Source organism: Notothenia rossii, assembly GCF_949606895.1.
Source record: "Notothenia rossii genome assembly, chromosome: 7".
NCBI lineage: Eukaryota > Metazoa > Chordata > Actinopteri > Perciformes > Nototheniidae > Notothenia > Notothenia rossii.
Window position 1 is genome coordinate 66,803,950 of NC_136905.1, and position 12,370 is coordinate 66,816,319.

A 12,370-nucleotide genomic window follows, 5' to 3' on the forward strand; every position below is an offset into this window, starting at 1 on the left:
AATCTGGAGCTATTGAATTGAAGTTCTTGCTACTGAATTAATCATAGCAAAAGTTCAGGACCACGATATGAAAGCAGTGAAAACAAATGTACCTCAAAATGTGTATGAGGTCACTGCATACAAGCAACTACCAGCCATAATAGAGGATGCTACAAGTGCAATACTCTGGTGAGAGTATAGTACGCTACATAAAGCCTCTTCCAGAGGAGGTAAGGAGACAATGAAGGGCACATTCGACCGGAACTGGCCCTGGAGATGATGTCAGTTTAGTAACTTGATTCATCAGTCTTCAGAAGTGCCCTGCTGCCCTGTAGCTTAATGGATTATCATCAATTTACTCAAAGGCTTAACTTTATAAACCCTCCTTTAAAGTTTTGTTCTTTATTTTGGAAAGTGAAGCTTCTATTTCTCTGCGATGTTCCTTTCCGTGCTTCAGGCCATCGGGGCCTCATTAAACAAACTCCGGACTGTCTTAATTAATCTCATTAGGAGACTTAAAAGCTTTTGGAGGGAAGGTAAAGTACAGAGAGCTCAGAGCAGTGGGCCGAAACGGCACTGTGCAAACGTACCATGCTATATTGGCAAGCATCTTTTTTTCAGAGGATAAACAAATTAAGAGCTGGAGACATAAACAATGTTGACCTAAATACCACATTCTGCCACCCTCTCTGCCATCACTTCCTCCCAATTGGCTTCGGTGCTCTGCGTTTCCATGCACAGCAATCGACTGTTTCTCGACCAGGATCTATTGTTCACAGACACACACTGTTGTCTTGTTGTTGTTGGTTGCCTGAAGCCAAATCTGTGTGTTCACGGGTGGTGAAATGCTAGAAAAGATTTCACTAAGGGGAATTAGTTGGTTCTTTATTGTAACATTTGTCTCCCTTGTTTAATGGCGGCCATGTGTGTTTGCAGGGCCTCGACACAGCTTTGCAATGGTACCCAGGGACCCACTAACCCACGCATTCAGACGGAAATACAGATAGAAACAATTAAATTGGAGAATGGCCTTTAGTTGCGATGCCCTAAAGTATTTGTTGCCTTTCCCTGAAACATCCAAAGCCACCCCATGGCTGCCAGTAGACTAATAGACTGCTTTATTGTCGGTGCCATTACAGTTCCCATTATCTTCCATTTGAAAGAGCTTGGCTTGTAATGGCGTGATCGTTTTATACACACACAAACATAAATACTTCAGATGGTTTGTGTCCTTAGGAATATCAGAATTAGGCTACTGGTAATTGTTACTGCATTTTCGAAAAGTATGTAGACATGTTTTATTCCTAAAGTTGCTTATTACTCTTTTTCTTTCTGTCAGTCTTTTTAAAGTAGTGTCTCTGCTTAACTGTCAGGACTCACTCCCGCATTTTCTTTCTCATTCGACTGAAACCTTCCTTTTCACTTCAGATGTTTCAAGGGAGCAGCTGACAGACTTAGTGAGCATCAGTAGTTTTTTCACATGTCAGTGCTGCAATAATGTTATGGCTCTTTACCACTTCAGTCTTTGTTTATTTTCTATGCCTCTTCTGCATATGTTTTCTCTGTATTTGTGTTGCCCTTTGAATTAAAACAAGTTTGAGGCTGAGGTGAAGGCTCTTCAGGTTCCTTAAATACTTGAGCCACCAGTAGACTAAGATGTTTTGCATTTCACCATTAGCCTCATAAATACATGATGATGTTTTCAAGTACTACAAGGCTCAAGTTCAACACTGCTCCTATTGATCTGTTGACTAAACATCAGGGGACATGATATCTGTACATCAAGGTCTCTCGTGCTCCCTTCACTTTAGGAGTAAAAGCTGATAGCTAAGCCTCCACTTACCTCATTCACACCAACGCAACTCTGGTTCAAGCTCCGTGCTAGAGCTTTTCAGGTTCAGAACCGGTTCTTCGGTTTAGCTCCGGCTCTTTTCACACTGCCCAGAGTCCGACTGGTGCTGCTTCATTGCGTCATCGTTTGCGTCATGACGTAACCGTTTGCGTGCCTGCTTCATTAAGCCAAACCGTGAGGAAACCCCTCACAGCTGACACCGACAACAATAACAATGGCCGATTGTGCTCCAGCTTCCTCTGTACCTCTTCGGAAGACCAGATTCCCAGTAGGTAGCTGGTCTCTTCAGTGGACCACTGCTGCTTGTTAAGTTTCTCCATCGTTGTTTATAAACTGGATAAAACGCTGGCTTTTTGTTGTTGTTCAGGAGTTGATGTATGTGGTGCTTTTGCTCTGGCCGGACAATTTTTTTGGTGCCCGAAATTAACCGGATTCCGGAGCTAAGAGGCTGCTCCGCTGCGGTGTGAAGAGGAAAACCCAGTGCTTTTCAAGCTCCAGTTCTGAACCGGCCCTGAAACACCGTTGGTGTGAATGAGGTAACTCATCATTTTAAACAGATAGCTCTATAGTCTGCCAAATCTCTGTGGAAATGAGGTTAGAGTGGGTGATCTCAAGCACAGCCTACTGTAAACAATATCAAATACGGCATGTTTGCATCATATAAAACATAGTATGGTATGTATCTTTCTCAGTAGCTTGCCAATCCTAATGCTGCAGAAATACTGTTTGCACCTAAAAAGGACTGGGGAAAAGGGTGTGGGTTCAGGAAAGCTAGCACAGCTTGTTGTTTATCTCTGCTTGAGATGGAGACGAGGGTTGATTTCTCTTCAGTGTGCTGCATTTTGATGCCCAATATGTCAGGATTAGACAGGCTGGCATCAATTCAGCTACCGCACACGCCAAATCCAAAATGCTCTCTTAAGCATTAATCGGAGTGAGAGATGGTCCGAGCTGCCTGTTTCCTTCCACCTAATATGGTCCAAGATGGCTTTTGAATGTCAAGGCAGCCACTTGGTTTTTCCAAAGCTGCCAGCAGAGGGAAGAGATTTTGGAGGCTTAGAGCTCAAGCTGCTGCAGGAAGAATGTGCACATCAGAGGGTGCAATGACATTAAGGCATTTCCTGACTGAAGGAGCTGTCAATATGGAGTGGTTGAAGGTGGGGACTTGTAATTAATTTTTTCTGTATATATTTTTGTGTATGTTCCCCAAACCTGAAGCTTCTGTAGGCGAAGTATAGCACAGGATTTACCCAGGTATGTGCAGAATGGTAGTCGTTTTTTTCCCTTGGGGCTGGGAGTGCGACCCACTGCTTTTGTTTTGGCTTGTGGAAGCTGTAAAAGCCAGACACGCTGTTGCTATTGCCATCAGATATACGCATTGTGTTTGGATTATACACTTTTTAGACTCTTTAAAAGTTCTAGTGGCGACGCTGTCATTAGAGCAATATGGGGAAATTAAATGTGATTTTTTTCATACCAAGTTGCATAGTCAACATATTAAGGTTTGACCAAGTATTGGCAAATCTCAGACATTTATTTGTCTTTTTGTTATAAAAGTGTTCCTATACCTTATCCTTTAATTGACAAAGCAAATCATTAAACCTGCATCATCATTTGAGTTGCATCCTGTTTTAATGATGTGTTTTATAGTTTGTTGTGAAATCTTTTGTTTGGACTGCTTTTGTCAGTGTGCTTGCCAGAATCTTATTTGAGATGCCAAACTCTAATACACTGCCATCAACAGAGAGACGAGCGCAAGCCATTAAAATTAGGTCTATCCTAATCACATTAGCTTCAGCTTCCTCTCCCTGTGGCCATAGGACGCTGTAAACATGCTTGTCGGAGTTTAGCACCTTGTTGGTTTGTTGAAGCTTTCTGTGCCTGGAGGAAAATGTGAGCCTCAATCATGAATACATAAACGTTAACTGTTATTAGGAGTTGATGTCTTCAACATCACAAGACGTAAGGGGTGGCTTCTTATTTCCTTGGCGTTTGTATAACCTAAATGCTGACCATTGTTCTGTAAAATGCCACTAAACATCAAAAAGATTTCACCAATTTGAATTTATGGTCAAAGATGGTGCAGTCCACTCGATTGTATTGATTCTTACATCCTTTTGGCCTCCAAACCTAGACATTTAAAACACTTAAATATAATAGCCAGAATGCAAAGATGTGGTTTTGCACAGTGCTGGTGAATATCAGAGGTGCAGTCCCTTTAACTCGACTGACAGCCCCTTTTGCCCTTGCTAAGACGATATACCGCATGTCTGTTTGACATAGTGCTGAGAAGTTGGCCTTGTTGCAGTAAATAATGAATTAATACCTTGCTTTGAATGACAGTCCAGTCATAAATCACGCTGGTACTGAAATCCCTGCCGTGACCCTCTTTCTCCCTCGTCTCCCCTCAGTCTCCCCTAGGTCACATTCATATTTGACTTCATTGTTATTCAATTGGCTGATTAGGAAATAGGTGTGCAGTCAGTTGAAAGAGGCTCTAAAACTAAGCCACTTGACATCTCAACTTTTACATTTGTGAATAGATTGTATATGGACCTCAGCTTATCCTCTTATTTTTGACTGACAAAGGTGGCATGTCTGCAAGGCTCGAATAGTTTAGCGGACATTACTATTGAATAATTAAAACTAGCCAAACATCAAGCATGTGGAAAAAAGCAGAAGCGATGGCAAGCCAGTGGATTTACTTACTAGACTGAAGAGGCCGCTGAACCTGGGTCTGTTTCCCTCTCAACTGGCTCTGGTTCTGGCACGACAGACGCCAAGTCGCCAACACCTGCAAGCATTCCCCTGATCCAAAGTGACTCACAGACAAGGCACCATTTTTTTTTAACGTATCAAATGTACATAATGTTGCTTTAATGCTTTAATTTCAACGTGCAAGTAAATGTGCCAGGTGTGGCTTGTGTTCATTAATGGATAACTTTTTTATCTTGGGCTTCCGTACTGAAGTGAAGCTTTCATCATTTAAAGGTCACATGTCATGCTTTTCCGGTTATTACCCGTCCCCTTTTGTGTTATGAAGGTTTTTCTGCATGTAAACGGTGTGCAGAGTCAAAACCCTCAAAGTACACCCTGTCGCGAGTAAAACTCTAAAACAGAAAATACCTCCCCAAAACGCCTCGTTGGTGAAACGTCATCATGACGTCATCATCCATTTGATTCTTCCGGGTACGTGCTTACGAAAGCACGTACCCGGAACTAAATGGGCCAATCCGTGGAGCCATTATGTTACGTCCGCGGAGCCGTTACGTTAAGCCCCCGCTGATTGGTCCAAATTGACCAATCCACACACACAATCAGTGCATGCAGCTCTGCTGATTTCTGCTCCCTGCTGCAGGCTGATAACAGACAGTTGGGATCGCTCGAAATTCTCTCTGCAGACCCATTCTCACGGCGTTTATCAACCTATAAACCTTTTTCTTACTCAATATCAAGCCACACTTATTGTTTTTATTTCGGCTGTGACTTTGTGAATGTTCAGGTTGAGTTTGGCTGTGTTTGGCTGTGTTTGGCTGTGTATCGCTAAACAAGGAAATCACGGAGGGGGGGAGGAGGAGCTGCAGCGAGCCGTTTAGTGGAGAAAGTGAATACTGCTGAATACACATACTTTACAGAGATGCTGTATGCGAAACCAATGTGAGTTTGGAAAATTGCACAGTATTTTTCTATTTTAGTATACCTCAACAATGGTATTATGATCAGTGGACATGTGACCTTTAACATCTGCTTGCCAGCCCCCCAAACATCCAGGACAGAGTTGTGTAACATAGTCGTATGTTTATCCACACTTTATACAACGTGAAGCCTCTCCTACACCTACCAATCATGTGTGCTGTAAAGAGTCATTTCCCACTCTTTGGGGTGCCTTGGGCAAAATAAGTCTCTTTCTTATCTTTCCTATCAGTCCTCCCTCACTCTTAGGTTTTCCCCAGGCTTACAGTGACATGGACAGGAAAAAGATGGAGGCAAATAGAGTGGTTGACAGAGCTGCTGGATGTACAAGAATAGTCACTCTAGATCTATTTTATTGGAGACGATGAAAACAAACATGTTGTGGAGTAATTACATTGGCCTGGGTTGACCCAATATGCTGATTATTCACTCTCTTGCCTTATCCATTATGCCTGCATTAAGCCATCTTTCTTAATCCCAAACAAACACCTTTTAGTTTAATGCACTTCAATGACACTGTGCAGGAAAGCTAACACTACACAGGATCAGATAAGGTCACAGTAAAGACTACCACATGACGAGAAATGCCTTTTAGTCATCATTTTCTTTGAATTTGTCCATTTGCCTTTGCATCAGCTGTTTTGTGCTTCTGTGCTCTCTGCTGACATATTCTGGGCTCGTCCAATACCTGACCATGCCCTCACCTGTCATCCTTCACTCAGACAGACCCACCTCACTGATCCAGACTATTGAACCCATCCCTCATGGTCTTTGCCAAGGCCTTTGTCAGTTCAGCTCGCAGTGACAACATCTGAAGTGGGTGACCATTAACCAAAGATTGCGTACAGCGGAGAGATGTTGAGCATTTTAATTTCATGTGCTCAGTTTTTTTCAAACAAAGGAGCACAAAAGAAAATGGTGTCGTGTTATATATTTTATGAAAGATGTCTGGATAAGCTTTGTGTGAGTAATATGTCCTTACAGCTGCCAAAGTGTGCAGTTCAGCTATGTGTTCATTTCACTTTGTTTTGAGTTTTGATCTTTTTATCTGCCCTCAAGGTCAGTGGTGGCTGTTGGGTACGCCTCATACATAACACTGTGTTGAGGTTATTGGCAAAGCTCACAGAAACAGCCCCAGTAGTCGTAGAATTGTTTGGTTGGCCCACACTAATGCTGCTGTTTTGTGCTCTGGCCACATTCTAAAATCTAAATGATGCTCCAAATACCAGGTTTTCAGAGAAACCAATCAGAAATCTTATGTTCCTCTGAAAAATCACTGGCACTATTCAAATGGCTTCCAACAAACGTATATTTTTTAAAAATCCTCGGAAGTATATGTTCAAGGCTGACCATTCAACCTTTTTCTGTGACACTTCTCGATGAGTCGTGTTTGAATAGCTTTAACTTGAAAAGGATTCACTCCACTGCGTGCCAGGTGTTACTTTTCTTGGCTTGTTTCAGAGCAAGGTCAGATAGGAAACTCCTCTTCAGTGTATTTCCTGAGCCAAAGTGTTCTGTTCAGATAAATCCACTAAAAACAACACTTGTTGAAGGTTAATAAAATCCAGTTAAGGATGTTTTCTATCGCTTGATGAAGTCAATTACCTGCTCAAAACACAGCATAGTGCATTTATAAAAAACTGATCTGATTTACTTCACATGTAAATAAAACAATATCAGAAAAACTAGTGGTTGTTTTGAGCTGTAACCACTTTTCCCACACAGTTCTTTACCACTTCCCCTCATGCCTTACTCTATAGTCTATACACTAGCAGGGCAATGCACTCAAAAGGACAATTACCATCCACATACATTTGTCGGTGAAGAGATATAACCTATTGTGGAACGATGTATGTATATGCAATTTTGAATGATACTCTTGTGTTAGACTAAATAATCCCTTGAAAAATATGCATATCAAGTTGACCAATGATTAGCATCCATTTCACCATCAGATAATCCTTAGAAGTTAGAATGACATGAATACAATTTGGAGTGGGTTAAAGGTTGTCCTTCATGGCTTACATACAATTAATATTACTCTCACTTTAGAGATTAGAACCACACTAAGCAAGACTATGAGATAAGAAGCACAGGTGAAAGAAATGGAGCCGACAGCTAGTGATATATTGACCATTTAATTGCAGCAGTTAACCCAGCATTCACACTCTGCAAAACACCCTGAAATAAAAGCCGTTGGTTATTTTTTGGAGCACGTTTTAGACATTATTTTTCTGTTATTTATTAAGGTGAATAAAAAGCACTACTCTAAAAGCCACGTGTAAATCTGATATTTTGGATAAATTGATTGCAGGGGGTTTTTCTTGCTCTGCTTTTGACTTGGCTTTTGGCTTTTCATTAATATGCAAATTCCATATGCAAACTAAAGTATACAACTGGTTTGGTTATCAGATTAAACACATTTTGTGGCCCATCATGTTGAGAATGGTTAGGTTTAGAAAACTCACCTTTAACTTTCTACTGTGGCTTTCAAGAGACTTCACAAGGCCATATGTTCCATCTCAGTGTTTGAGAAACCCTAACACCAGCATCAGATACTGTTTGATGCTGAACCACACTCTTTTGGTGTTTAGAAAAAGATGGTCTTTCTATTTAAAATCCTGTATGATATTTGAGTAGATACGTTTTTAAATGTTAGACTTTCTCATATTGTGTTCAAACTGTTTTTGTCTAGTCAGCTGTATTGATATTGTTGCTCGTCTGAACAGAACTAGCTTGTGTCTCTCTGGTTTTAGTCCTACATCTTAGCAGGCGGGTGGAGGTCAGTTATTCTGTATGTCACCTATCATCATATTTTCTACTATCTGTGAATGTGCAGTTTCACTCCTCCACATACAAGCAAGATATCAGTTATTTTATTTTTTAGTATTTATTTCTGAACGTGTAACACCTACCACAGGTTAGCTGACATGTAATCCTTGTATAGCTTTTTGCATGAGGGTGTTAGTGGGCATTGAGTAGGGTGTCCTGATACCAGAAAAGTATTAGTCAATACCAGTAGCAGTAAAAGGTCATTATTCTCGATCGATACCATGGTTAAAAGAAACGACAACAATAAATCCCATTTACATGAATCGGAATACCTTTATTAGCCCCACAGAGGGGAAATGTGTTACAACAGAAAAGAGCCAAAGACAGCTTAATGTTATCTAAGAAGCTTGCATAAAAAAGTATTAAAGATAACAAAATTATAATTTTAAAAAAGTTACACAATTTTTTACAAAATACACATCCTGTTCTGAGGATATAGCAGCCGGGTATATATTGCACAGTTATTAACGGCATGTATATGTATATTGCACAAATACCTTCACCCAATTATAATGTTTACAGTATAGAGCTTTAACACACCATGATGCATCTCTATGGACCGTATCAGCTGAGGTTAACAAGCTTTAATTGATTTCAACACCGATTTGCTGTTTGCAGTGCACAATTATCAGGGATAAAATGGGGTGCGTCCCTAACCTAACGTTGGCTGGCAGCGACCTAGCACAGAAGAATCCCTTCTTGTGACAGCCTTAGTACCGAGTCTGTCTGTACTAAGGATGGGAATGATTAATCGAATATTCAAAAATTATTCAGGTATTGAATATCTGCATTCTGCAAACATTTCCCACCAAAACATTTTTTTTATAGGATATGTACATTTTGGTTAATCGGTTAACCGGTTTTTTGGGGGTTTAATATTTGAATATACATTTGCCTTCAAATTCCCATCCCTAGTCTGTATCCATTACATCACCTCCTAGTTTACTTCCTGGCCTTATTTTCTTGAAGCTTGAAGCTCTTTGGGTAGGTCTATCTCTCTGAGAGATCTCCCACTAGACACTGATGTAAGGCTAATCTTTGGATGGCAGTGAATTAACGGTTTTGTTCAGCAGTAAAACTACTTTGACACCCCCCACTCACACACTACTTTAGTGCAGGCATCTTGAACCAGTGTACTGAGTGTTTGATATAGATGTAACTAGCAATGGCATTTTGTTTTTGCAGCAATTATTTTTGACTTCCTGTTGATTTGACTCTCAAATGGATAATATAGCTTCCAATTACTGTTAATTTAACATATTTGTTGGAATACTTTTTAATTCTATATTGCTTGAGAAGGAACCTACAGTTCAATGTTATGGCCCTTTTATTTCAGCTGATAGAAGTTAATATACCAAGATGTTTTACTTCTCTCTCAATACCAAAAACAATGGAACTTTTTCCTAGTATTTTAACACTTTGTTAGTTGGAATCTGCTTTGAAATGTGTACACCTCATGTGTTGTCTCCCTCAGTGGAGCCTGCAGAGAGGATACAGATACAGAGAGTTTATAGAATAGAATCGGAGGGATGAAACACCTCTTTAGTTGTCACACAGTGAAATGTGTACCCACCCTAGTACCAGGAGTCTAGTACTAGGAGCAGTGTGCAGCTATTGTCAACGCCCGGGGAGCAATGGGAGTTGGGGTTGTCCGGTGACTTGCTCAAGGGCACCACGGCAGGGCCCAGGAGGTGAACTGGGACCTCTCCAAGTAGCAGTCCACACTCCATATTTAAGTCTGGTCGGGGACTTGAACCGGCAAACCTACGGCTCACAGTCCAAGCCCCTACTGACTGAGCCACTGCCGGAGAGAAGAAGGGAGAGTGCTCTGTAGGCATGGACCACATTAGAGACAAATCCAATGCAGCAGAACTGCATTTCCTCTGCTCCCCTTTAGAAATGTCAAACACCCACACAAGCCTCTCAGGCCCTATACACCCCCCTCCCCACTATCAAACATATACCACTCTGTTAGCAATGCTACAGGCTTCTGTGTAAATGATCTTCCTACACACACTTTGTCCTACTGTCAGGGTGCGTGAGAGTGCTCAAAGCAGGCTGACATAACAGGATGCAGCTTCTACCTTTTTTCCAAATCACTATCATTGCTCTCATCCTTACCATTAAGCCTGTCATCACTGCTGTCTTACTCCACCAAGAGCCATTCAGAGGGCTTAACAACCATTTTCTCTTTGTGTATGACAGTCTGAGGATTGTGGTGTTAAGTGCAGGTTGAATTCTAGACTACCTGAACTACAAGTCCCTGTAGCAGCTGACTGTGATTCAGAAAAGAAGAGGTAGTGTTTTATCTGCGGCACAAAGGGTTGGTTCCGGTTAGCACGTTTGACACTGTATTCGTATAGCTCCTACAAAAGAGCTACAATGGTGGTGCCAATTAAATATAATGAGCCGTGTGGGTTGTCAGTGCTACTGTTATCATGACATGTGGCTTTTATCAGAGCTAAAGATAATTGCAGATCAGTAAAGATCTTGTTTCACCAAAGCCTGGTTGAGATTCATGAGTCTCGAGACAAATTAAAGCAGACAACCTGAACCCACTGCACCTCGACAGTAAAATCCATAAAGACCTTTATTTATCCACACCTTTTTATCGTTCCTCAAGTGGCTGATTTTACAAATACCATTTGATTATGCTAAATAAATAATGATTCAAGCATGGAATTCTTTATAGATTGTTATTTTTTAGAGTTTTGTAGGCAGACATTTATTCTAGCGAGACTGCATTACATTACAAATGTAAATTGCTAGCCATTAGTAGCTCGTGGCCTTTTAGTGTGCTGCTCTTGACTGTTTGGGCTGCATTATCCATGCAGTATGAAATGAAGGGGTAGCTGAGCATTGCTACGCCTAATAAAGAGTAAAAGCATTATGAACTATCCAATCCAATCCAACTTTATTTATAAAGCACTTTAAAACCTCCAGACCAAAGTGTTGTACAGAGATATATCAAATATAAAATCACACAGCTCAACTCACAAAACATAAAATAAATACATTTAAAAATAAAAGACACAAAACAAACCAGAATAAACGTAACGATTAAAAAAACAGCCATATAATAAAAACAATAGACCACTGAAAGCATATAAAAGCAACAATCTACTTGTTTACGAATGCTAAGGAGAAAAGGTGGGTTTTAGGACGAGATTTAAAAACAGACAGTGTGGGAGCCTGTCTGATTAGCAAGGGCAGGTCGTTCCACAGTTTAGGGGCGGCAGCAGAGAAAGCACGGTCCCCTCTGCGCTTAGACTTTGTTTTTGGCACCCTCAGGAGCAACTGATCAGCTGACTTGTGAGTGCGGCGTGTAGCTGTGTAACAGCTCAGAGAGGTAGGGCGGGACTTGTAGTTTGTCCTTATTCCATATTTTTTCAGCTCTACGGCATTCACGTCGGGCAGCTCGAGTTGTGGCATTTAGCCAAGGCTCGGATTTAGTTTTGGGTTGCCTTGTTTTTAATGGAGCCACAGTGTCCATAGCAGCTTTACATGTGGAGTGAAACCATAAGCTAAGCTCCTCCGTAGTGTTTGACATAGGCTCATGGATAACACAGCTTTCATGATTAAACATTAAACAAGTGTTAATGATACGAGATAGCCGGGCAGCAGCGCGCGGTTTGACAGTAGTACAGGCAAGTGTAACATCAATTAACAGCGTCACATATCTCCAACTATAACATTGTTTATGGTTTAAATCCATTTTCAGTCATTCAGCATTTAATTATTTCCAGTAGGTTTTTCAAACGTAGCCCTAACTTTATACTACTACTTTATTTTCTAGCTTATCACCTGTAAGATTGGGTTATTTTCTTCGTGTGGTGTCCATGTTGGATTTCATACTGACACCTATCCTACTATATTTTATTGCATTTAAGTCTTTAACGCCAACAGTCAACATGAACTTGGCATATTCATAACACACCGGCATCATCAATGTCACATGCAGAGTACTATACTGAAGTAAGTGGCTAGAGTGAGACACTGTACAGTCATTTGTTT

At 40.9% G+C, this 12,370-nt stretch overlaps 1 protein-coding gene across 2 annotated transcripts in view; it reads left to right on the top strand.

Annotated features, from left to right (window-relative positions):
• Positions 1-12,370, top strand: part of zdhhc14 (zDHHC palmitoyltransferase 14) — a 43,393-nt gene that overhangs the window by 15,511 nt on the left and 15,512 nt on the right. The gene's annotated exons all lie outside the window — the stretch shown is intronic.